This window comes from Ranitomeya imitator, chromosome 3, assembly GCF_032444005.1.
Source record: "Ranitomeya imitator isolate aRanImi1 chromosome 3, aRanImi1.pri, whole genome shotgun sequence".
Taxonomy (NCBI): domain Eukaryota; kingdom Metazoa; phylum Chordata; class Amphibia; order Anura; family Dendrobatidae; genus Ranitomeya; species Ranitomeya imitator.
The window spans coordinates 353,642,075-353,669,323 of NC_091284.1; the positions used below are offsets into that span (position 1 = coordinate 353,642,075).

Genomic DNA, 27,249 nt, shown 5'->3' on the forward strand with positions numbered 1-27,249 from the left:
TGTGACATGACTTCCCCAACTATATATCTTTTCTAGTACTGTGGGGCAGAGGATCCTTTTAGGTTCCAAGAGTCCTAAAAGAAACCATAATCTATTACTGTGTACTTACTAAAAGGGGTATTGACATCTCATATTTTTGGCATTTTCATGGGTTCTGACATAAATGTATGTTTGATGCTCATCCCAAAAAGACCAGCATCTATCCTGAGATTAGTGCCTTGTTGTGAACTGCTTTTAGAGGAAAAGCGTCTGAATTCCCATACATATGGTTGAAGTATCCGAACTCCTCTTCATTTTCAGCGGAACATCAGGGCCCTAGTCTTGAGATAGATGACAGATACTAGACATTAATTTCATATGCTGCTGAAATTATCAGGGGACAATGTTCAGGCACTGGTCGCTCCTAGACCAGGGAAAGGGTTCAGGCCCTGGCCGTTCGGGGACCAGGGTACGAGGTTCAGACTGTCCGCTTCGGGACCAGGGGACATAGTTCAGGCCCTGGCCACTCTGGGACCAGGGAACGATGTTCAGGTACTGGCCGCTCTGGGCCAGATGACGAGGTTCAGGCACTGACCGACCGGTACCGGGGGGACAATGTTAAGGAACTGGCCACTCTGGGACCAGGGGACGAAGTTCAGACTGTCCGCTCTGGGACAAGGGGACAAGATTTAGGTCCTAGCTGCTCCGGGACCAGGGGACAATGTTCAGGCCCTGGATGCTCCAGGCCAGGGGACAGGGTTCAGGCACTGGCCGATCCAGGACCAGGAGACAAGGTTCAGGGACTGGCTGCTCTGGGACTAGGGGAAGAGGATACAGGACTGGCCACACCGGGTCCAGGCGATAATGTTCAGGCTATTGGCTGGGAGCCATCTTGCAGGTGTACTACTTATGCTAAATGCGTCTCAGCAACAGGCTAAGAGAATTTAGCATCATGCTCACTACCTCTTTAAGAATGGGGAAGCATGAGGATGCTTGAACTAGGCTCACTGCCGGACTGCAACACAAACACAGAAAGCAGGAAGTTGCCGGAGAGACATGCCAGGAGACAAAGCTGTGGGGCTGGGGCGGTGAGTAAGCCGATGTCCCATTATAGAGGGGGAAGGGGACACTGGCAGCAGCATTATAGTATCCCCCTATGCCCCTTCTTCAAGCCTGCAGGGAGTCTCTGCAGAGAAGTTGCAGGCCGACACCTCGTCACAGACTTCCATGATTTCTCTTCAGGACCACGACTTCTTCTGTCCACGGGAAGAAAAGTGACACCTCTCACCATCTTCACGACTAGGATGCTTCTCTTCACCCAACCATTCTCAGCAAAGTACAATGCGGGCATAGTACCAGGAACTGGTCATTGGAAAGTCTCTACTGGTACATTGAGAACAGCTACCACCCAGAGGATTCAAGGACCGACTGGAATTCCTCCTCCTGGTTGGTGGGTTGCAGAGATTTGTAAGATGTCGCTGCCTTGACATTGTCTTCACCAGACCTACTGTCACAATTCCTCCGCTCAGTGAATGATTGCTATGCTGTTCTATGCAAACTATCTGGCTGAGCTGTTTGTGTCTTGATTGACAGCTTGGTTATCCAATACTGTAATGGGCTTGCTGGGCTGTTGGTACCTTGATTGATAGCTCCGCTGTCCAATCTGTGACTCGGGTGTGCGGAACTTTCTGCAGGTGTTCAGTGTTCTGGTAATCGCATAGCTACTTAACTGAGCTGTCTTCCCATGATTTCTGCCAGATGTAGTTTGTGCTTCTTGATGAATGTTAGCCTGATTCTGTTGCTCTGAGCTCTGAGGAAGCTCTGAGCTGAGGATAAGGGACATATACCTGGATGGTGCGACATGTACCAGGATGGGGGACATGTAGGCAGATGGGGGACATGTATCAAGATGGCGACTATGTACCAGGATGGGGACCATATACCGGGATAGGAACCATATACCAGGATAGAGACCATATACCAGGATGGGCTGTGCATTATACTACATGTAAGACTATGGGCTGTGCATTATACTACATAAATGACTATGGACTGTGCATTATACTCTATGGCGGACTTTGGGGTGCGCATTATACTGTATGGTGGACTACATTATACTGTATGGAGGATTATGAGAGGTGCATTATACTATATGGTGGACTGTGAGGGGAGTGTTATACTGTGTGGAGGACTTTGGGGAGTGCATTATTCTATATGGAGGACTATGGGAAATGCATCATGCTTCTGCTATGGGGCCCCAAGACTTCTATGTTCACCCCTGGTGAGTACAATGGTTAACTTTTTTTTCTATATATTAAGGACCAGCGGCAGAATGGGGCATATATATATATATATATATATATATATATATGGATGGGGGATATATATGTGGCACCCCTAGGGGTATTTGCCACAAAAATAGTTACTGACAGTAAGTACAAATACTAAAATAGCAAGACTGCACTACCACCTCCGGCCAGAAGGGGGAGCTCCAGAGACTCCCCTTGATCCATTCTGGTCTGAGAGAAGAAATGGCAGTTGGGCCAAGGAGCTGATAGTGAGAGGTCATACAGTTGAATCTCTAACAGCCCTGTGACTGTTACCAGGCCTAAATCACCGGCCTGAGGAGAAGAGGGATAGAGAAAAAGGACATTGTGAGAACCGGGTAGCATTAATCACTACCCAGAACAGGCGCAAAGACGGATACCGGATCCGTGGCTGTATTCATTATATATAATACAGCAACCGGAAAAACGTGAGGTGATATCAGGTTCACTAGGGCCGGACGCAGCAACAGATACAGAGTTCAGCGGTACTCCCAGAGGGGGTAAACCGATAAAAGGACTCGGGTTGCCCGTCGAACCAGGACCCGGAGGGGACAGATTGGGCCGGCAGCCAGTTCACATACAGCAGCAGGGCCACACAGAAATTGCGCACAATAAGAGGCGAAGACCCCGGCAGGGTCAAAGTAACTCAGAGTTCCCATACAGACTCCGGTGACAGGACTGGTTGTAAATCCTTTTATGATAAAGTAAACTGGTTAAACGTTTCAGTGCCTCAGTCTTTCATTTGGACAATAGCCATCTATCCAGGATCGAGATCGTCACCGCTGGGAGAACCTGCTGCTGATCAAGTAAGTGCCTGTCCCCTCATGATACCCCTTACACTGTGCATTGCCTGAGGCCACAGCACCGGGTCAAGCCACCCGTGACATCCCCCTCAAGAGACAGACTCCATTGGTCCGGTGCTGGGTATCCCGGTCTCCTGGGCGTCACATATATATACTGTACCAGGATGGAGCCCAAGATAAGGGACATATACCAGGGTTGGGGGCATATATATATACCATAATGAGAGACGTATACTGTTTACTAGGTAGCAGATATATCTAAGTTATATCTATATATCAGGGAGGGAGGGGGTGGTCCAAAACCTACACCAGGGCCCATCAGACTCTAGTTATGCCACTGTGTATGCCCACACCACCTTTGAAACAAATTCAGGCCACTTCATCTTCCGATCATTATCCAATGTCCTTAGCATCTGTAACAACGTTCTGTTGAAACATTCACTGGCCACATTTTCCTGAGGATGATAGGGAATTGTCCTGGACTTCTCAATGCCATAGAGTCGGTGCAGTTCGTACATGACTCTCCCTTGGAAACACACTAAATGGTCAGAATCCTCTTCGGGCACCTGTAAACCCGGATGAAATCATGACAGATGCCTTGGGCCGCTGACTCTCCCATCTGATCACTGATAGGAGTCACGACTGCAAACTTTGTGAAACAAATCGTCATCACCAGGCAATATTTACAACCACTATGAGACAGGCCGATCATGAGATAGTCCACCATCATCACCTCTAGCGGCTCAGATGTCCTTATCACCTGGGTGTGTGACCTCTGTTCTGGAGGCTTAGCCAATTCATACTGATGGCACTTCCAACAAACTTTTTCCACCACTTGACGTAGTTGAGGCCAATACATGATCTGTTGCAACCATTGGAAGGTTCTTTCTGTTCCAAAGTATGCATCACACTCATGGGCTTCATTCACCACACTTGGCACAATTTTTCAATTTTTTCAGGAATTATTACTTGCCACATAGTCCCAAACTCTCTGAGTAACTGTATCCTCCTATATAACAGGCCATTCTCCATACAGATCTGCTCCCATTGGAGGCCACAATAGCTATGGCAAAGCATTTGAAATCTGGGGTCTCATCCCTTTCCAGGTCATCGCCAATATCGTGGATCAGTCGCTCATGGACCACTCTGGATAAAGTGTCTGCGTGGGTATTTTCAGCCTTCATCTGATAGGCTATATTATACCAGTACTTGGACATCCTCACGGCCCACCATTGTTCCAAAGCTCCTACTTCTGCATTTTCTAAAGGGACAAGCAGGTTGTTGTCAGTCCGCACATTAACTTCAGAACCTTGCAGATACTTCACAAACTTCTCAGTCATGGCCCATACCAGGGCTAACAATACCAGTTTGAATGAGCTGTAATTTTCCTGATTTCTCTCTTTATCCTGTAGGGATTGACAGGCATAAGCAATCATTCGTTCTTGCCGTTCCAGCACAACTTTCAGACCATAGAGATTCCCGTCTGTGTCTAACACAATTGCGCACACCAAGATAGGAGTATTTGTGAATGCGAGCCTTACTGGCTGGAAGGTTTTTTCTTGCCTCAGCCTCCACTGGAGAGGCTGACTCTTGGGACCTCCTGTCAGCCTCCTTAGCAGTTCAAGCAGTGGTGCTGCAGTATTTGTGAAATCCTTGATGAATCTTCTATAATACCCTTATAGACACAGAAATGCTCTTAACTCCCTCAATGTTGCAGGTGTAGGCCACTTCTGCAGGGCAGCCACTTTCTCTGTCATCGGATACACACCTTCACTGAAGACCTTAGGCTCTAAGTATTTTATTTCCTTCTGGAATAGGTGGCACTTTTGATGCTATATCTTCAGTCTATGTTTCTGAAGTGGATCTAGCACCTGCTAGGTGAAATATATTATTATGTCGCCCAGATATATCAGTGTTGTCTTAAAGTTCAAGTCTCACCTTTCCATCATAAGACACCTTTCCATCAATCACTGAAACATGCATGGGCATTAGTCAGCCCTAATGGCATCTGATTAAACTCGAACAGTCAAATTGGAATGATGAAAGCCATCTTTTGCCTCGTACCCTCTCTTCTTCTGGCCTACGAATACCAATAATGTCCATGGACCCCATCCACAAGGGTCAGTGTCACAGGTTTACCACGACAGAGAGAAGCCAGAAGACCGCAGCATCTGATTTCCAATACTCCTGTACTGTTTAGAAGCACTTCACCTTCATATTAAATGGTTCAAATTTCTTTTAGCAGAGCAGGGGTGTTAATTTGCTCAGTTGAGAGCTCTTGGAAGCTTTCCTCCATTAAGGCTCTCAGATACTCACTGTTAGCCACTCCCATCTCCTATAAAATTTGGGCGATGGCTAGCACTTATTGCCAGAGCTTGCTTATGCTGCATGGTTAGGAGATGGTGGTTTGTGGTTGTTTGAGAAGGAGTCTGGTGGATTTATCTAAGACTTTCTAGGATTTGGGTGTGTGCTAATTTCCCTTCTTCTACTTTGGTTTTACACCATCCCCCACTCCCTGGTGTTTACCTCTGTTTGTATAGTTGTATGATTTGTATTTTCCTGTATCCCTGTTTGTATTACCCTATTAGTCTGGTTGGTGCATTACGGTACACTACTACTCCCCTTTTCCCTGGGTGGGGGAAGGGTACAGACTGAGGGCAGATTCAGGAGCTAAGGCAAGGTACGAGGCCCCGTCATCTTCACCATCAGAAGTAATCCGGGGAACAGGATGAGCTAGGATGCTCCTAGCTTTAGGGACAGGGAAAGAGCCCCTGGTCCCAGGACACCCGATAACAGAGTTGTGATAGTCAAGTTCACAGGATCCGGTCTCGCGAAATGTTTCCGCATCACGTAGATTTGTGCCACTTCCTTTTAGGCTTGTTCAGCTAAAGTTAAAACATCTCACCAGCACATTTCATTGGCACACTGTCGTCAGAGTGCAGGCCACCAGCAGCCCCAGCATCTCTTCTTCTGTCTCCTGGGGTTCAACCTGCACATCTACTCCTTCCAAAGATGTCTGGGCCCAGGCATGCATAGTGATCACTGTCTGACCATGTGGTAAATTCAGGACTGTAGTAGGGGGTATCACCACTTCTTTTGTTGCTGGCTGCTTCAGGGAGGGGAGGCATGTCCAACACTAAATTCTATGCTCATCTGGTTGTTGTTTAGGTCTGTATCGACCATGGTTAGGATACCCCCATTTAGCCACTGTTCGTACCAGGGTACAGAGATTGATTCCGGGGAAGCTACAGGGATTTTTCTTATGCTCATAAGCTCCACCCTGATTTATCACATCTCCTGCTAGCAGATTATTAGTGAGCAATAAAATATTTTGCAATTTATATGTAAGTCATGTCTTCTGATAGAAGCAGCATGATTAGTTATAGCAATTAGACTCTATCTCACAAGGCACTATATCAATTAGACTCCATCACTCAAGGCACTAAACATTTTCAATAAATACAACCATCTCTATTATATTACTCAGTTATTTGGTACATCACAGTCAGACTTTTACTCATCACCGTCGTTACCCTGTCTTTCTATGGTAATGACACATGCTATCCAGGCCCTCACAGGAGTTTATGCTACTACACCATCAGGCATCAAGTCTCTTCTTAATGAGTCACTTCTTGCACAGGTTGCTCTGGCCACCTCCGTTCCCTGAATCGCGGCCTCGATCCACTGTGTACCATACTTCTGCACCTCCCATTGCGGATCTCATGAATATGCCTCTAAAACTATCTGCTCGCTTCGCTTGGCTATGGTCCCACTCACTCGATTCTGGCCCTCTTCACTTAACTCTGGTCTCGGTCACTCAGTTCTTCTCTTGGTTAAGGTCCCAGTCTGGTCACTCGATTCTTCACTCGGTTCTTAGTCACTCAGTTCTCCTCTCAGTTCTGGTTCTGGTCTGGTCACTCAGTTCTCCACTCGGATCTTGTCACTCGATTCTTCACTTGTATCTAGTCACTCTTCAGATTGGACTCTCCTCATATTGCAGGAATTACCTGATGACACAGGCTCCATTGATGCCACCAGGTTAGGCTACTTTCACACTAGCGTCGGAATCTCCTCGTCGCAATGCGTCGGGCCGAGATTCCGATGCTAGCGTTTGATGCGCCGCACAACGGGTGCAGCGGATGCATCCGCTGCCCCATTGTGAGATGCGGGGAGGTGGGGGCGGAGTTCCGGCCGCGCATGCGCGGTCGGAAAAAGCGTTCCGTCGGCAGCAAAAAAGTTACATTTAACGTTTTTTGCTCCCGGCGGTCCGCCACAACACGGCGCAACCGTCGCACGACGGTTGCGACGTGTGGCAATGCGTCGCAATGCGTCGCTAATGTTAATCTATGGGGCAAAAACGCATCCTGCAAACAACTTTGCAGGATGCGTTTTTTGCCATAAACGACGCATTGCGACGTATTGCAAAAAACGCTAGTGTGAAAGTAGCCTTACCCACTACCACCAATATACCTAATGTGTTTGTCTTCCTATATGAAGACTTGTGCTATCTGCAAGGTACCATTCCATTTCTTCCTCTGCTTATACTTGCGAATTTGAGAAAGACCCGGGCTCGGGTCAAAACGTTAAGGAAATCGTTTAAGAAAAACTTTGTGTTTTCTTCACTGTATTGTTACTTACCACTGTGGTGAACATTTGCAGAAGCATTACGGCTTTAAGTCTCTTCATCTCGGCATGCTTAGCATGTCAATCTGCGCAAGAAGAAATGATACTTCTTGGATATCGGACGGACTCCTCTCACACAGGTTTGGCTATTATCCTAAGTCATGTGACAAGGCTCGTTAAAGGGTCGACATTGACTTGTAGGATTGCTACCTTCCAATAGGTGGCACTAGAGTTCTAGTTCTCTTCCTCTCTGAAGAGACAGTTTGCATAATTAGCATATTTCCCAGAGGAGCATTGCGGCTTTAAGTCCTCTTATCTCGGCATGCTTAGCATGTCAATCTCCGCAAGGAGAAATGATACTTCTTGGATAGCAGAAGAATAAAAGTGTATATCTTGAAATAACTCTTATGAGTGCTGCTGTTAACCACATACTCTGGTCACCCTTCATAGCGGCTATAAGTCAACAGCGTTGCACCATATGTCCATCCTGCTACAGGTTCAGGTGCTGACTCCTCCCCTTCCCTGCCCTCCCAGGTCTTTCATAATTGCTAACCGCACAACAACTATCACCTGACCTGGTGTCTCCTCCAATCTCTTCCCACAGGAACCATGTGCTTCATTTAGCAGTTGATGCAATTCTTTCCTCTTTCTCTTAACCTACAATCTTTAGTCCACAGATGGCGGTGCTAACCTGCAGACACATTAACTTGAACATACATTAACTGTGAAAATCTTCCATTTGTCCATTTCTTTACATAACCAGATGAAAGACCTGCCATTCAGATAGATGGTTACAGTGTTTTTCAGAAAAACATACATTGTTGCAATTATGCAGCCAATCTCTGATTCATGCTGCCCGTGGTTTGTGCACCATGAATTGAGGGACCTGTTCCCTTTAACTAATGCATTCCACTGAAGACTGAAATAACTGCTTGCTTATAAAACGCCATCATATTCCATAGAGCTTTACATACATTATCATCGCTGTCCCCAATCGGGCTGACAATCTAAATTTCCTATCAGTATATCTTTGTAGTGTCGTAGGAAAACGGAGCTGCTTCCAGGCAGAAATAAATTATAGCCAACTGCACACTCAAGCTTAGTGTCCCTTTAAAGAAACAATCATCCATAGGGCAGCTCTCAGATAATTAAAATGCACTGTTATATCAGTCATGTAAAAATAAAAAGTGCCAGGCTATACAGTTGGAAGTGGCAGTAACTAGTTTTGGTTTACCTGAACACAAAAAGAACACCAACTGCAGACTACTATGAGTCCAAGTATTATGCAACAAAACATCGCATGGCAATCAGCCCAGTGTTAATCTATGGGGCAGCTCATATCAGTGTTTCTTTTCTCAGCCATATTTGGCGTGCGTGTAAAATCACAGCATGCTGCGATTGCCACCGAGACTCGGCTGAGACTAACCAATGCAAGCCTATGGGGCGTGAAAAAAAATCGCACAGCACTCAGACCATGCAAGTGCTGTCCAATTTTTATGTAGCAGTGTCCTTTGAAAAGTTGGCAATTCATCTGCCACATACAGTAAAATCACAGAGTGACTGGTTAGAATGGAATAGATAGAATAGATACAAACAGGGCCGTATTTGCCACTAGGCACTGGAGGGCACGTGCCTAGGGGTGGCAGGCTGCAGGGGGCGGCTCCAAGACAGAGAACTTTTTTTCTTAACCTCCCCTTCCCTCCCTCCGTTAGACAACCCATGACATGGGTTGGAATTTTGGTATTTCCAGGCCTCCGTACCTTGTGAGTCACACTCCTTCCAGTAGCCGCTGTCTATCTTGGATTTCCCTGGTTTCCAGGGACGCTACCAGCCAGAGCGTCTCTGGCTCTGTACATGCGGTACTTTCACCTTCCATCCTGTCATCCTTCCTGGCTCCATGCTGCTTCACACATCCCGCCCCTTCTCGGATTACAGCTATCCATGGTATTGTGTGCACAATCTTGAACCTTCTTAAAGGTATAGTAACCGAAGTTACTACGTTGTTTCTATTTATACGCTGCATCACCGATGCTAAGTAAGGAAGGAGCATATTACTAAGACAGCCCAAAGTTGTTTTTTTAATTACAGTCTGCACTTCAAAAGTGCCAAACTGCATTGATAAACTACACTGCTCATAGAGCTGAAGATGGGGGGGAGGCTGGTGACAGGGGAGAGTCTGGAGTTATATACTGGTGACAGGGGAGAGTCTGGAGCTATATACTGGAGACAGGGGAGAGGCTGGCGCTATATACTGGAGACAGGGGAGAGGCTGGCGCTATATACTGGTGACGGGAGAGTCTGAAGCTATATACTGGTGACGGGAGAGTCTGGCGCGATATACTGGTTACAGGGGAGAGTCTGGCGCTATATACTGGTGACAGGGGAGAGTCTGGAGCTATATACTGGAGACAGGGGAGAGGCTGGCGCTATATACCGGTGACGGGAGAGTCTGAAGCTATATACTGGTGAACAGTGGAGGCAGGATCTGCTATATACTGGGGAACAGGGGAGGCTGGAGCTGCTATATACTGGGGAACAGGGGAGGCAGGAGCTGCTATATACTGGGGAACAGGGGAGGCTGGTGCTGCTATATACTGGGGAACAGGGGAGGCTGGAGCTGCTATATACTGGGGAACAGGGGAGCCTGGTGCTGCTATATACTGGGGAACAGGGGAGGCTGGAGCTGCTATATATTGGGGAACAGGGGAGGCAGGAGCTGCTATATACTGGGGAACAGGGGAGGCAGGAGCTGCTATATATTGGGGAACAGGGGAGCATGGTGCTGCTATATACTGGGGAACAGGGGAGGCTGGTGCTGCTATATACTGGGGATCAGGGGAGGCTGGTGCTGCTATATATTGGGGAACAGGGGAGGCAGGAGCTGCTATATACTGGGGATCAGGGGAGGCTGGTGCTGCTATATACTGGGGAACAGGGGAGGCAGGAGCTGCTATATACTGGGGATCAGGGGAGGCTGGTGCTGCTATATATTGGGGAACATGGGAGGCAGGAGCTGCTATATACTGGGGATCAGGGGAGGCTGGTGCTGCTATATACTGGGGAACAGGGGAGGCAGGAGCTGCTATATATTGGGGAACAGGGGAGGCTGGTGCTGCTATATACTGGGGAACAGGGGAGGCTGGTGCTGCTATATACAGGGGAACAAGGGAGGCTGGTGCTGCTATATACTGGGGAACAGGGGAGGCAGGAGCTGTTGTATACTGGCGAACAGGGGAGGCAGACTGGTGCTATGCAGGCTGGTGATTTGGGGGTGGCTGACACTTTAGAATAGAGATTAGCGGGCATATTCCTATAGATGATTTTGAAAAGCTGAAGGTGTCAAAAAACGCTCAAAAGACTGAACCTATGCACAGCAAGTGCAGGCGTTCATTCTTTTAGTGTTTAATTAGCGCTTTTTAAAGCGTTTTACAGAGTGCATCTGCCTTAAATAGATGTCATGTGCACAAACTCAGTGTATGACGTCAGTATGGGGCGCAACCACAAAAAGTGGCTAGGGCAGCATGAAGGCCAAATACGGCCCTGGATACAAACACATAGAATACATACCGTATATACTCGAGTATAAGCCAAGATTCTCAGCCCATTTTTTGGGGCTGAAAGTCCCCCTCTCGGCTTATACTCGAGTCATACCCGGGGTCGGCAGGGGAGGGGGAGCGGGGGCTGTGTAATTATACTCACCTACTGCTGGCGCGGTCCCTGGACGTCCCTGCTTCTTCCAGCGCTGCAGATTCTTCCTGTACTGAGCGGTCACATGGTACCGCTCATTACAGTAATGAATATGCGGCTCCACCTTCTATAGAGGTGGAGCCGCATATTCATTACTGTAATGAGTGGTAACTGTGACCGCTCAATACAGGAAGAAGATGCAGCGGTGGAAGAAGCAGGGACACAGTGCCAGCAGTAGGTGAGAAAACGGGGAGGGGGAACGCAGCGCTGCGCGATATTTACCTCTCCTCGTTCCAGTGCGGCTCTGTCTTCAGCGTCCTCTGGCTGTGACGTTCAGCTCAGAGGGCGCAGGGACATAGTCAGTGCGCGCCCTCTGCTGAACGTCAGTGCCGAAGACGGAGCCGCACAAGGAGCAGGTAAATATTGCCAGTTCCGGGGTCCTGAGCGAAGAGAGGTGAGTATGTGATTTTTTTTTTTTTTATCGCAGCAAAAGCATATGGGGCAAGTGGCTGTACGGAGCATCTTATGGGGCCATAACACTTGTGCAGCACTATAAGGGGCAAGTCACTGTATGGAGCATCTTATGGGGCCATAAAGATTGTGCAGCACTATAAGGGGCAAGTGACTGTATGGAGCATCTTATGGGGCCATAACGATTGTGCAGCACTATATGGGGCAAGTCACTGTATGGAGCATCTTATGGGGCCATGTGCAGCACTATATGGGGCAAGTGACTGTACGGAGCATCTTATGGGGCCATAACGCTTGTGCAGCACTATATGGGGCAAATATCTCTATGGAGCATCTTATGGGGCCCTTATTACCCTTTATGCAGGATTATATGGGGCATATTTTAATATGGAGCATCTAATGGGCCCATCAAACTTTATGGAGCATTATATGGGGCTCCTGATTCAATATGGATATTCAAAAACACTTAACCTACCGATGTCTCAATTAATTTTACTTTTATTGGTATCTATTTTTATTTTTGACATTTACCGGTAGCTGCTGCATTTCCCACCCTAGGCTTATACTCGAGTCATTAAGTTTTCCCAGTTTTTTGTGGCAAAATTAGGGTAGTCGGCTTATACTCGGGTCGGCTTATACTCGAGTATATACGGTAGATATATACAAGTGCATCTCACAAAATCAGAATATCATCAAACAGTTAATTTATTTCAGTTTTTCAATACTGAAAGTGAGACTCATATATTAGATAGAGTCATTACAAACAGAGTGATGTATTTCAAGTGTTTATTTTTGTTAATGTTGATGATTATGGCTTATACCCAATGAAAACTCAAATGCCAGTATCTCAGTAAACTAGAATACTTTATAACACCAGCTTAAAAAAAATTATTTTAAAATCAGAAATATTGGCCTACTGAAATATATATTATATAAATGTATATTATATATATGTATATAGTAAATGCACTCAATACTTGGTCGGGGCTCCTTTGGCATCAATTACTCCATCAATGTGGCGTGGCATGGAGGTGATCAGCCTGTGGCACTGCTGAGGGGTTATGGAAGCCCAGGTTGCTTTGATAGCAGCCTTCAGCTCATCTGCATTGTTGGGTCTAGTGTCTCTCATCTTCCTCTTCACAAGACCCCATAGATTCTCCATGGGGTTAAGGTCAGGTGAGTTTGCTTGCCAATCAAGCACAGTGATACGGTTATTTTTAACCAGGTATTAGTACTTTTGGCAGTGTGGACAGGTGCAAAGTCCTGCTAAAGAATGAAATTTCCAACTCCCAAAAGCTTGTTGGCAGAGGGAAGCATGAAATGCTCTAAAATTTCCTTGTAGACGGCCGAGCTGACTTTGGTCTTCATAAAACACAGTGGCCCTACACCAGCCGATGACATAGCTCCATAAACTATCACTGATTGTGGAAACTTCACACTAGACCTTAAGCAGCTTGGATTGTCTGTCTCGACACTCTTCCTCTAGACTCTGGGACCTTGATTTCCAAGGTCTAGTGTGAAGTATCCACAATCAATGATGGTTTTGGGAGCCATGTCATCTGCTAGTGTAGGTCCACTGTGTTTTATCAAGACCAAAGTCAGCGCAGCCGTCTACCAGAAAATTTTAGAGCACTTCATGCTTCGCTCTGCCAACAAGCTTTTGGACATGGAAATTTCATTCTCCAGCAGGAACTGACACCTGTCCACACTGCAAAAAGTACCAATTTATGGTTTAAAAACAACAGTATCACTGTGCTTGATTGGCGAGAAAACTCATCTGACCTTAACCCCATAGAGAATCTATGGGGTATTGTCAAGAAGAAGATGAGAGACACCAGACCCAACAATGCAGACGAGCTGAATGCTGCTATCAAAGCAACCTGGGCTTCCATAAAACCTCAACAGTGCCACAGGCTGATCGCCTCCATGCCACTCCGCATTAATGCAGTAATTGATGCCCAAGGAACCCCTTCCAAGTATTGAATGCATTTACTGAACATACATTTCTGTAGACCAACATTTCATATTTTAAAATCATTTTTTCAAGCTGGTGTTATAAAGTATTCTAATTTACTGAGATAATGATTTTTGGGTTTTCATTGGCTGTAAGCCATAATCAGCAACATTAACAGAAATAAACACTTGACATACATCACTCTGTTTGTAATGACTCTTGGGGTATGTGCACACGTTCGGATTATTTGCGGATTTGTCACGTTTGTAGCGTGTTTTTTCAGCGGTATTCCGCGGCAAAAACGCATAAAAAATGCATACATTATGCATCCCATCATTTCCAATGCATTCTGCGATTTTTGTGCACATGTTGCAGATTTTTCCACAAAAGAACGCATGCGGAAAAATACGCAGCATGTTCATTAATTTTGCGTTTTTTTTGCAGATTTCCCACTATGTTATTGAATTGGGAAGCTCTGGAAAAAAACGTGAAAAATCCGCACAAAAAACGTGCAAAAAACGCGACAAAACCACTAGTAGAACGGGAGAAAAACGCGTGCGGATTTTATGCGGAAAATCTCCGGTTTTGCTCAAGAAATTTCCGCATAAAAACCTGACATGTGCACATAGCCTAGTATACGAGTTTCACTTTTTGTATTGAAGAACGGAAATAAATAAACTTTTTGATGATATTCTAATTTTGTGAGATGAACCTGTAGGTGTCAGTAACACACACACATATATACCGTATATACGCGAGTATAAGCCGAGATTTTCAGCCCATTTTTTTTAGACTGAAAGTGCCCCTCTCGGCTTATATTGGAGTCATTGTCCCAGGGTGTCGGCGAGGGAGCGGCAGGAGTGGCAGTTGTCACATCATACTCACCTCCTCCCAGCACGGTCTCTGCACTTCCCTGCTTATCAGATGGTCTCTGGCCCCGGCAGCTCTTCCTGTGTTCAGCGGTCACGAGGTACCGCTCTTTAAAGTAATGAACATGCACCCGACTCCACTCCCATAGGCGTGGAGCACAAATTCATTACTTTAAAGAGCGGTACCATGTGACCGCTGAACACAGGAACAAGTTGTCGGCGCCGGAGACCATCGGAGAAGCAGGGACGTGGAGAGACCGTGACCGGAGGGGGTGAGTATGACGGGGGAGGGTGAGCCATGCGATATTCACTTGTCCCCATTCCATCGCCGGGCTGTGTCTTCCGCGTCCTCTGGCTCTGATGTTCAGGTCAGAGGGCACGATAACGTATTTAATGCGTGCCCTCTGCCTGAACAGCCAACACTGCGGAGACACCATCACGTGTTTCTCAACGCAGTGATCCAGAACACTGCCCCCAAATATGCAAATGCATGTAGAGGAGCTGCGGAGACACCCGGGAAGGAACAACCAAGGGAAAGGCAGCATCCAATAAAGGAAAACATCCAATAAAGGAAAACCACCTATGCCAAGCATGGTATCCATCCACAGACAGCTGTTTTGGGGGTTTTGCCCCTCATCAGTGTGGAGTAGGAAACTGGCTATCAGGAGCAGTGCCTAGTAGAAACGGATGATTGACCTCGTGGAGACCAAAACATCCAACACTGCGGAGACACCATCACGTGTTTCTCAATGCAGTGATCCAGAACACTGCCCACACTGATGGGCAAAAACCCCGAAACAGCTGTCTGTGGATGGATACTATGCTTGGCATAGGTGGTTTTCCTTTATTGGATGGTTTCCTTTATTGGATGCTGCCCTTCCCTTGGTTGTTCCTTCCCGGGGAAAGGCCTGGCTATTCACTGCCTGCGTTGAGAAACACGTGATGGTGTCTCCGCAGCTCCTCTACATGCCTTCTTTCTTCTCTTCTCTCCTCTACATGCCTCTGCCTGAACAGTCATTGCAGAGACCCCGAAGACACAGCGGCGTTCGGCGGTGGAATGGGGACAGGTGAATATCGCAAGTGCCAGGGGCCTGAGCCAGTGGCGACTCCCTCACCTGGCCCCCATAGTGTGCTGGTGTCCCCGCCTGCTCAGGACACTGACACCTGGCGCCCAGCAACAAGAGGTGAGTATTTCATTTTTTTTAATTGCAGCAGCAGCCTATGGGGCAAATTATTCTATGGAGCATCTTATGGGGCCATCAACCTTTATGGAGCAGCATATTATTCTATGGAGCATCGTATGGGGCCATCAACCTTTATGGATGAGCATATGGGGCATAATATTCTATGGAGCATCTTATGGGGCCATCAACCTTTATGGAGCAGCATATGAGGCATATTATTCTATGGAGAATCTTATGGGGCCGTCAACTTTTATGGAGCATTATATGGGGCATATTATTCTATGGAGCATCTTATGGGGCCATTATTAACCTTTGTGCAGCATTATACAGTATGGGGCATATTTTTTGTACTGAGCATCTTATGGGACCCATCATGAACTTTTATGGGGTGTATTTTGTATGGAGCATCTTATGGGGCTCCTGATTCAATATGGATATTCAAAAACATTTAACCTACTGATGTATCAATTAATTTTACTTTTATTGGTATCTTTTTATTTTTGAAATTTACCAGTAGCTGCTGCATTTCCCACCCTAGGCTTATACTCGAGTCATTAAGTTTTCCCAGTTTTTGTGGCAAAATTAGGGGTCTCAGCTTATGCTCGGGTCGGCTTATACTTGAGTATATATGGTATATGCATATGTATGAGATAGATAGATAAATAGATAGATATAGATAGATAAAAGTCAAAAGAGATTGAAGCAGCACATCATATCTAAAGTTGAAAAAAGTGCTTTTTGATGGCCCATATGGCGACGTTTCGATCCTAAGTGTAGATCTTTCTCAAGCAGAGAAAGATCCACACTTAGGATCGAAACGTCGCTATATGGGCCATTAAAAAGCACTTTTTTCAACTTTAAATATAGTGTGCTGCCTCAATCTCTTTTGGCTTTTATTCATAAGGACTGGTATGTACATGTGAGGCTTTGCACCCTATCCTAACTGTGCTGGTTTTCTATTTTTTCTAGATAGATAGATAGATAGATAGATAGATAGATAGAAGAAAACCCAGGAATTCAGCAGCTGCATTGTGTAAATTCACAACAGGAGCTGACAGGATAGAAGAGATTGATTACATACAGTGAATGCAAATAGAATAGGTAGCTATACAGATGTCTGTGACAAATACAATTAGTATTTTCGTAACCAGCAGGCAAAGCCAATGGCTCTTGACTAATGTTTATAGCCTGGGAAGGGAGTAATACCTATGGAGCTTCCCAGACTATTAATATCAGCTCACAACTGTATACTTAGCCTTTACTGGCTATTAAAATGACCTAGGTCCCCCTATAAATAATAACCAGCAAAGGCTATGCAGACAGCTGCAGGCTGATATTATAAGCCTAGGAAGGGGCCATGGATACTGCCCCCCAGGCTAAAAACTTCAGCTCTCAGCCGCCCCAGAAAAGGCGCATCTGTAAGATGCACCAATTCTGGCACTTAGCCTTGCTCTTCCCACTTGCCCTGTAACAGTGGCAAGTGGGGTGATAGTTGGGAGGGTTGATGTCACCTTTGTATTGTCAGGTGACATCAAGCCCCAAGGTTAGTAATTGAGAGGCGTCAATAAGATGCCCCCATTACTAACCCCATAGTCACATTGTATGAAAACACAGACACTCAGAATAAAGTCCTTTAATTGAAAGAATGACACAGACTCCTTTAATAAATCTTAATTAAACCATACTTAGGATGTCGCCCATTCCACCAACGCCCTTGTCATCTGCAAAAGAGTTAAAAATAAAAAACAACAACATTCCTCACCTTTCCGCAGGGATGCTGCCAATCCATTTGTCCCATGATGGGTCTAGCTCTGCTACATCTATATGGCAAGCTGCATGGTTGCATGATGCGACCATACAGCCTGTCACCCAGCAGAGACACTGAGCAGCAGTACCCAGCATCTGTGATTTGTGAAACAAACAAAACTTACCAAAAACACAAATACTAAAAGTGCTTATGTGGCACCCCAGGAGTCCGGTTGCCACAGTGGCATTGCCTCCCTCATAGGTGGGTGATAACATGTCTGGAAGCAAGGAGGGTTTCCCTGACTAGATAACACTTACATCCAACACTTTTCCTGACTCCAGACCAGATGGGGGAGCTCTAAACCCAGTTTCAGTGGAGCTTCCCTATAAGTTCTGGCCTAGAGGCAGGGTTAGCTAGTCTGAGTCGGAGTGAAGAAAGGATAGAGGAAAAGTGAAGAAAAGCCTGGGGAGTGGAGCTGTGGCCAAGCTCACACCAGAGTACAGTGCTAGAAGCTGGACGCCGGAGTCTGTGGCTGACGGGTACAATAGTCCCGGCAGCTAAATCCGGACGGCAGGGGATTGCAGGTCTCCTGGCCCAGCAGACACCCGAAAGCACAGCAGCAGACCAGAGCCCGGAGCCGCCATAAAGGAGAGACACCTGCAATTGGCTCAAGCTGCCTGCCATAGAGGCAAGTACTTCAGAACAATAAGGAACCGAGGACTGAGCATAGGCAGCAAGGACCTTATAAGACAGCGCAGTAAGGAGGCCTCAAAACCCATAGTGGATCCTAAGTTGCTTCCCGGCTCCCCGGACCTCCATTGTCATCTGTAACTAGTGCCCTGGCCTGCACTTCAAACTGTGAGTAAACTGTGGAAACTGCATTTTGTTGTGTTCTCTGAATTATTGCTGTGCCACCTGCCCTGCACTATGACCACCACCATCACATTTAACACTTTCATTGCCCTGGGGCCTAGCTCTACCCGTTGAGAGCTGTACCAACTCTGCTGCATCACCAACTGTCCCAGTGGACCTGAACCGCAGCGTCGGCCATCCATTGCCGAACACCACAGGTGGCGTCATGAATAATCTCCCCATAAACTTTATTCCCTTTAATTATCATTTTTAATTGGACACCCAGGACCACAGACCGTGTGACTGCTGCCGTGACACATCCCTTTAAGAGCCGGCAGGGTACCGAGTATCCCCACGGCCCTGGCGGGCACTCCATTTGCATAGGATTCAAAGTTTTAAAAGTGCAATATTTATATATCACAGAAAGGTATTTTAATGTATTATAACAAAATGGATTATAGCTGTAAGTAGAGCAGTGAAATGACACATTGATTCTAATAAACATTGTCATAAGACACAGCAATTCATAAAACATAAAGTCAAAAAGGGTACTATACTAGAGCTTAGTTCTGCATTTTTTGGTCAAACAAAGTGCATTAAACGGTTAAATATTTTATTTTGCCAAAATAGGGTCTTTAGGCCAGAGATGACACAGTATAGAGACGTGTCAAAATCAGTTGTACACATCAGTATTTCACATATCTCATCATCGGCACACATTTCACAATTTTATAACAGACTGCTAAGCTAACATATACACCGCAAACATCCACAGTAATTCTCTACCACTTTGGTAATTACACTGTGAAACAGAAGCACAAAGTTGGCAAGTCTGTGAAATGTTATACCGACAATTCCAAACTTACTTCTGGCGTGGCCACTTATTTCTGGCGTGAAGTTACTAGATCATCTTAAAGTCATATTTTTGGGACCATCTCTTCTACTCCCAGACGTGGGGACATGTCTAGGACAAAGGAACAACTTCATGTGTTCACAATTAAGATCCTCTGACCAAAATCAGGCGAAAGGGTGGGGAGCAGGGATGAGAGGATGGACTGGAGAGGCAGCAGGCCAGCTATTGTTTACTTTAATTTCTTTGGCTCTCCTTAAGATGTGTTTCCTCTTCTCATGATTTTATTGAACGCAGATGTGAACTTCAAAAGAAATTATTTATTACTATCAATGCTGGTAATTTCTAATTAAAGGAAAAGTAGTCATTTAGAAATACTAACAAAAGGTGTTATTCACCAAGAAAGTCAGTATCCTAATCTAAAGTAGCAATAGGATTTCTGCTCATATATAATTAACAATATAGGTCAGTTTTGGGATTTCACCACTTCCATACTGCTGTACCAGACTTCCAGTAAATTGTCTATGTACTATATATATATACAGCAGATATGAAAAGTCTACTCGCCCCTGTTAAGATACCAGGTTTTGTCATTTACAATAAATGATACCAAGAAGAATCATTTTAGGACTTTTCCACCATTAAAGTCACCGATAATCTGTGCAGTTAAATTGAAAAAAAAAAACTCTTTTCAGGTGGGAAAAAAGTAAAGTAAAGAACTAAAATAATGTGGTTGCATAAGGATACATACACTAAAGACTAATTTGTATTTGTGGTCCGACTTCTGTCCGTGAAAAAAAATGGACAGCACTCAGACGAATATTATTCAATGTGGCAGATGCAAATGAGCATTTTTTTTAATGACCGAATCTGCGGTTGAAAAATATTGCAGCATGTACTAGTTTCTTACGTAAATCAGATGAAACTCACCCATGCAAGTCAATGAGTGTGTAAAAAAACATATGATGTACATAGTCACAGTGTGGCATCAGAGTTTCATGGATACATTGTAATTCTGTAACATAGGAAACTGTAAATAGTCCTGTAAATGGTTAATAGCTACTGATGTAAAAAACGTATTGCATATGGACTGCAGACTGCCCATGTATGACAAATGAGAAATAAAACCTCGTGAGTTTTCTAGATGAAACTCGGAATTATTTTTTTATACGCTCCTGTGAACCTGGCCTGTGAATTTTTGGGAAGGAGTAGATCAGCATGACACATCTAGAATTGTGAATCTTTGCCTATTCTTTCTTGCTGTGGCTCTCCAAATCTGTAAGATTGAGAGGAAATGTCCTGCATACAGCCTTTTTCAGGTCATCACACAGATTTTTTATTGGATTCATGTCTGGACCCTCGCTGGGCCATTCTACAACTTTGATCTTCTTCTGGCCATCAGAATGCTTAATGTTATTGTCATGCTGAAATGTGAAATCCCTCTTCATCTGTCAGCTTTATAGCAGAGGCCTTAAGGTTTGATGCAAAATTAAATGCTATTTGGAACTGTTTATTATTCCCTCCAATCTTGACTAAAGCCCTAGTTCTAGAAGTCAAAAAACAGTGCTAAAGCATAATGCTGCCTCCATCATACATCACTGGGGGTATGGTGTTCTCGTTGTGATGCGCATTGTTGGCTTTGCGCCAAGCATACCTTTTGAAACTATGACCAAAAATGACAAGCTTGGTCTCATTAGACCAAAACTAATTTTCACATGTGCTTTTGGCAGACAATGTAGGTTTTGACAAAAACATAGCTGACTTGGATATTATTCTTTGTAAAAAAAAGGCTACTATCTTGCCAAGGAACCCAACAGGCCAGACATATGAAGAATACAGGAGATAGTTGTGACATGCAGTAGACAGCAAATACATACTACAAATTCACTTTAATTTGACTGTAGGCCTCTTGGTAGACTCCTAGACCAATTTTTTTCTTTTCATCAATTTTTAGGAAAGTCCAGTTCCAGGTAATATTACCGCTGTGCCAAATTTAAACCACTTCTCGATAACCATTTTTACAATGTTCAATGGTATATCTAATGCCTTGGAATATTACCGTACCCTTCTACTGACTGATAAGTTTCACCAATGAGATCCCTTTGCTGTTTTGTAAGCTGTTTCTGTACCATGGCTTTTGCTGTAAAATTCAGCTAAGAAAATGTCATTAAAATCATACTAGAACAGCTAAACTGTATATGGAACACTTTATACAGTGGGGAAAAAGGTATTGTCAGCCACTAATTGTGCAAGTTCTCCCACTTAAAAAGATGAGAGAGGCCTGTAATTGACAGCATAGGTAGACCACAACTATGAGAGTCAAAATGAGAAAACAAATCCTGAAAATCACCTTGTCTGATTTGGCAAGATTTATTTTGGTGGAAAATAAGCATTTGGCTCTCGCAGACATGTAATTTCTTCTTTAAGAGGCTCCTCTGTCTCCACTCATTACCTGTAGTAATGGCACCTGTTTGAATTTGTTATCAGTATAAAAGACATTTCTCCACAATCTCAAACAGTCACACTCCAAACTCCACTATGGTGAAGACCAAAAAGCTGTCAAAGGACACCAGAAACAAAATTTTAGACCTGCACCAGGCTGGGAAGACTGAATCTGCAATAGGCAAGCAGCTTGGTGTGATGAAATCAACTATGGGAGCAATAATAAGAAAATGGAAGACATACAAGACCACTGATAATCTCCCTTGATCTGGGGCTTCACGCAAGATCTCAACCTATGGGGCCAAAATGATCACAAGACCGGTGAGCAAAAATCCCAGAACCACACGAGGGGACCTAGTGAATTACCTGCAAAGAGATGGGACCACCGTAACAAAGGCAACCATCAGTAACAGTACGCCACCAGAGACTCAGATCCTGCAGTGCAAGATGTGTCCCCCTGCTTAAGCCAGAACATGTCCAGGCTCATCTGAAGTTTGCTAGAGAGCATTTGGATTATCCAGAACAGTATTGGGAGAATGTCATATGGTCTAATAAAACCAAAGTAGAACTGTTTGGTAGAAACAAAACTCTTCGTGTTTGGAGGACACAGAATGCTGAGTTGCATCCAAAGAACACCATACCTACTGTGAAGCATGGGGGTGGCAACATCATACTTTTGGGCTGTTTCTTTGCAAAAAGACCAGGACGACTGATCCGTGTACATGAAAGAATGAATGGGGCCATGTATCGTGAGATTTTGAGTGCAAACCTCCTTCCATCAGTAAGGGCATTGAAGATGAAACGTGGATGTGCAGCATCCCAGGGTCCTGGTCATTGCAGTAATGTCATTTTCCTCTAGGGGAGAGTGGTGTTACGTTTGGAGGCAAAGAAGGACAACTGCATCCAGGTATCACAACCATGCAACACATTTCACACTCCAGGCCACCAGGGGGAGCCCTTGCTAATATTTTTTAGGTCACTCCCCACATTGGTAAAACTGGTCACCTGTAGGGAAAGGTAGTTAGTTGCTGGCTGAGCTCCGCTCAGGTAGTTGGTCCCTGACAGGGGTGGGATCTTGTCAGAGAATGAAGGAGAAAGTACACAGAGCTGTGCATGCCCTAAGAGCTGCAGCTCCTGGAAAGCGACATCGAAGGCAGAACTGTATTGTAGAGAGGGTGAAGGAAGTCCTAGCAAAGAAGTGGATATCAGAAGGGGACCAGCCCTACACAGGCTGCCTCCTTCTGAGGTGCAGAAACCCGGTAGCCGGAACACCGAGGGAGTAACGACCTTTATGCCTTGCTCCAGAGACCGGCAGGACAGCTAATTTCACATTACCTGTCCGCCCTACCAGGAGGCACGGTGGCAAACTGTGGAGGCCGGGGCATGATAGAGTCCCTATAAACAGCCTCTAGCCACCAGTCATATGGGTTTGTCCTATCCCATATGGGGGACAGAGAGAAAGACATTACATCTGTGAGGACCTTATGTGAAGCCTTAGACAGTAAGGAACTACAACACTGCAGCGCAATGGAAGGCTACTGATTTCCACCTGGACAAGGGGTCTCTGGACTTGCCTCCAAATAGGCCGGACTCTGCCTGCCCTGTGATCTGGTGCTCTGGACTGTGGATGCTGAAGTCTTCAGTAAAGGTAAAGAGACTGCAATCTTGTGTCCTCATTCTTCTCTGCGCCTCTCACCATCCACCATCTACATACTGGGAAGCCCTGGGGATATACTTCACTTGTGGGAAGGTATACCATCTAGCTGCCATAACATCACCCCAGCGGACCCCTTACAGCAGCGTCGGTCACCCTGACCGAATACCACAGGTGGCGTCACAAACATTTCCCCTTTAAAGACCTTTCCCTTTTACACGGACGTCCCAGGGCCACGAACCGGGTCAGCCACTGTGACATCCCCCTGAGAACCGAATGACCTGGTACCGAGTACCCCACGGCCCCATGGGGGCGATCCAGATGGGTCTTTTACCATGATAATGATCCCAAACACACCACCAGGGCAACGAAGGCGTGGCCTCATAAGAAGCATATGAAGGTCCTGGAGTGGCCCAGCCAGTCTTCAGATCTCAACCCCATAGAAAACCTTTGAAGGGAGTAGAAAGTCCGTGTTGCCCAGCGACAGGCCCAAAACATCACTGCTCTAGAGGAGATCTGCATGGAGGAATGGGCCAACATACAACCAACAGTGTGTGCCAACCTTGTGAAGACTTACAGAAAATGATTGACCGCTGTTATTGCCAACAAAGGATATATAACAAGATATTGAGATGAACTTTTGTTAATGACCAAATATTTATTTTCCACCATAATTTGTGAAATAAATCTTGCCAAATCAGACAAGGTGATTTTCTGGATTTGTTTTCTCATTTTGACTCTCATAGTTGTGGTCTACCTATGATGTCAATTACAGGCTTCTCTCATCTTTTTAAGTGGGAGAACTTGCACAATTGGTGGATGACTAAATACTTTTTTCCCCACTGTATAATAGCAGATGTGTGCTATTACTATTTAAATGGGGTCTGTCAGCAGGTTTCTGCTAGCTAATCTGAGAGCAGCATGATGTAGGGGCAGAGACCCTTACTGGGCTTCTTGTTGCAGTTTCAACAAAATCAGTGTTGTATCCCTAAAGGGTTCGCTCACACTAGGGTCCAAATCTAATGAGTGCCAGAAAAAAAGGTAAAAGCAACCCAATGGTTTAATAAAGGAAAACAATGAAATCTTTTTCAGTAGCCTTGTTACTTATCCTCATACTGATTGAGTATGCTGTCCATTTACTGAAGACAAAACTGAAGACAGAAAGACACATAAACAAGAAAAACAGTTGCACCAAGGCATCTCGAGGAAGGTGTGATTGAGATTTCAGGCAGTCATTAAATGTAAAGTATTTGCATCAAACAAATACAGTTAATGCTTAGATTCATAATTAGGTTTGTCTAATTACTTTTGAGCGTGTAGAAATATAGGAATTATGTAGAAAACCCCCATATTATTGTTAACTGGTGGTTATTGTTAAAATATTGGTATACAAATATCACTGGCACTCACCACTAGTACCCACTGGGTAAGTGGGAATAAATTGTAGAATCCCCCAGCTGCTGGTATCCCCAGAAAATGTGCCACTTCTGTCAAAACCGAATAAATATACTAATAACTTATACCGCGCTTGGGTGATTTAGATACCACTATCTCTGACTGCAGGAGTACGACCAGAAAAATGTGAATGTGTGCAGTAATTAAAATGTGAAATTCCACGCTAGGAGTAGTAGTATAACTAATTGCTGACTGATATGTAGGCTGCCAATCTGCTTGTTCTTTGCGGTGTATGCCGTATATCCAGGTATAGATATTTTCCGGCAAGATAGACATAAACAGGTATAATGCCCACAATTGGTGGAGGTATCGCACTTGCGTGCTAGGATATAATTAGCAGTGAAACTCTTACCGTATTAAAGTGTAGTCGGCAAGATGACGTGTGCTGCGCTGAATTCCCACAAGGCTGCTCGTGGTGGGTGCCGGGGGTACTATGCAGCGTCTCACCGGTATCGGCAGCAGGTGTGGAGGCAAGGTAATCCTGCAGATGGTAGCGGTCAGGTGGGCGCATGTGTGCTAGTGCTAGCTGCAACCAGTGTGGGGTGTCGCTACTCAGTGCAGAGCCAGGGAACGTCCCGGCCGGAGGCGTCCCTGGTTACACTGAAGAAAGACTAACCGACGCGTTTCGAAGGGATGCACCCTTCTTCATCAGGGTCCCTGAGGGCGCATCCCTTCGAAACGCGTCAGTTAGTTTTTTTGCCCTAGTAAGGCTCCGTAGGCTTGTGACGTCACACGCTGCCTGTCAGCGTCTGCCATCTTTCTTCAGTGTAACCAGGGACGCCTCCGGCCGGGACGTTCCCTGGTTCTGCACACTGGTCGCAGCACACGTCATCTGGCCCATAAGTAAAGACCAGTACTATTGGAGAACCATGATAGATGGGAGCCGTGTTAGAGATTTGGCTGTGGGGCCCATGAGGTGCCTGGGCACTGCCTTTAAGCCTCTTGGAATGGCTGTATAAATATTACATTTGCTTATATGAATAATATGTTGACATCGATTGACTATGGATTTAATACTAATAAAACTAATAAAGATACAAAATGGTTGACTTCTGTGCAACCTTGAAGATGTTGGCCATGGTTTATCAATGTTTTTGCGCCTTTTTACTAGAGTGAAAATAATTGTAAAAGTGACTTTTTATTGCCGCCGTATTCATGATTCAATTTACTCCTCTTTTAAGTTCACTTTAGTTTCCTCTGTTTTGTTATTATTCATTTTTCTTTTTCCAACTTTTTTAGCCCAATTCATCATTCACATTTTCAAAATGTTGCTAAATTTTTGTGCAGTTGTATTCCAGGACCCTAGTGCTTGGTATTTTTTTGGCTCACTTAGGCCACCGTATCCATCAACAAGTAACGTCATACACCATCCCTGGAAGAAGCCACCACTCCTACACATAATATATCCAAAAAGATGTTAGAATTGCGCAAGGACACTGCACCATGACTCTGAACCTTCTCACTACTACCATTGGACTCCATCATAGTATGCAAGGTTATAAGTCCAAAATATCAAATTTACTGGGTGCATATGTAAGCAGGTTGCAGGATGCAGTGACGGACAGGAGGCAGATCAAGGGTTAACAGGTTCTACTAAACAAGGTATTACTCCACACAGGGAGATAGAGAAAATGTGAGGTAAAATGTAGTCAGAATGGGGAAAACATGAGGAAAAATGTAGGCAGAATAGGGAATACAGGGGTTTGGTCGGGAAAAAATCAACGCAGGTAAAACAAAGAAAGTTGTTCTCAATAAAGTCACTTATCCATCAGGCATCTTCCTGACAGGAATGGTTCCAGAGTAGATAATGGCGTCAATAGCCGTCAACGCAACCTGGATCCGGTGTGGTCCTGAAGAAAGCAATGATCAGTTCCAGGCTAACAACTTTTAGGCTATGTGCACATGTTGCGGATTTTGCTGCTTTCCATGGATTTACAGAACAATGTAAACCTATGGAAAACGTAATCCGCAGTGCCCATGCTGCGGAAATAAACGCGCGGAAACGTTGTGGGTTACATTCCGCAGCATGTCAGTTCTTTGTGCGGTTTCTGCAGCGGTTTACACCTGCTCCATAATAGGAATCCTCAGGTGTAAAACCGCAGGTGGAATCCGCATAAAATCCGCGGTAAATCCGCAGGTAAAACGCAGTGCCTGCTGATTTCTCAAATCCGCTGCAGAAAAATCCGCAGAGCTCAAAACTACGTGTGCACATACCCTAAGTCTTTGAAACGTTCCATGGAGTCCGCAGTAAAGAGACTCCAGTGGCTGGCAAGTTACATGCCACAATCCTGTCAGAATTAGGCGAGGCTCGATGAATATGCACCAGGAATTCAGGAATCAGCAGTACCCGAT

The 27,249-nt window shown here is 45.2% G+C and overlaps 1 protein-coding gene across 2 annotated transcripts in view; it reads right to left on the reverse strand.

The window, feature by feature from the left end:
• The window catches only part of C3H1orf216 (chromosome 3 C1orf216 homolog), a 36,040-nt gene extending 16,549 nt beyond the window's left edge, over nt 1-19,491 (reverse strand). The window contains exon 1 of one of the 2 annotated variants that reach the window (XM_069756835.1): nt 19,363-19,491. The gene's annotated coding sequence lies outside the window, so the exon portion shown is untranslated. Of the gene's footprint in view, nt 1-9,492; nt 9,565-19,362 lie in introns of those variants that run through there. The other variant, XM_069756837.1, reaches the window with a different exon arrangement.
• Nucleotides 19,492-27,249: the final 7,758 nt, after the last annotated feature.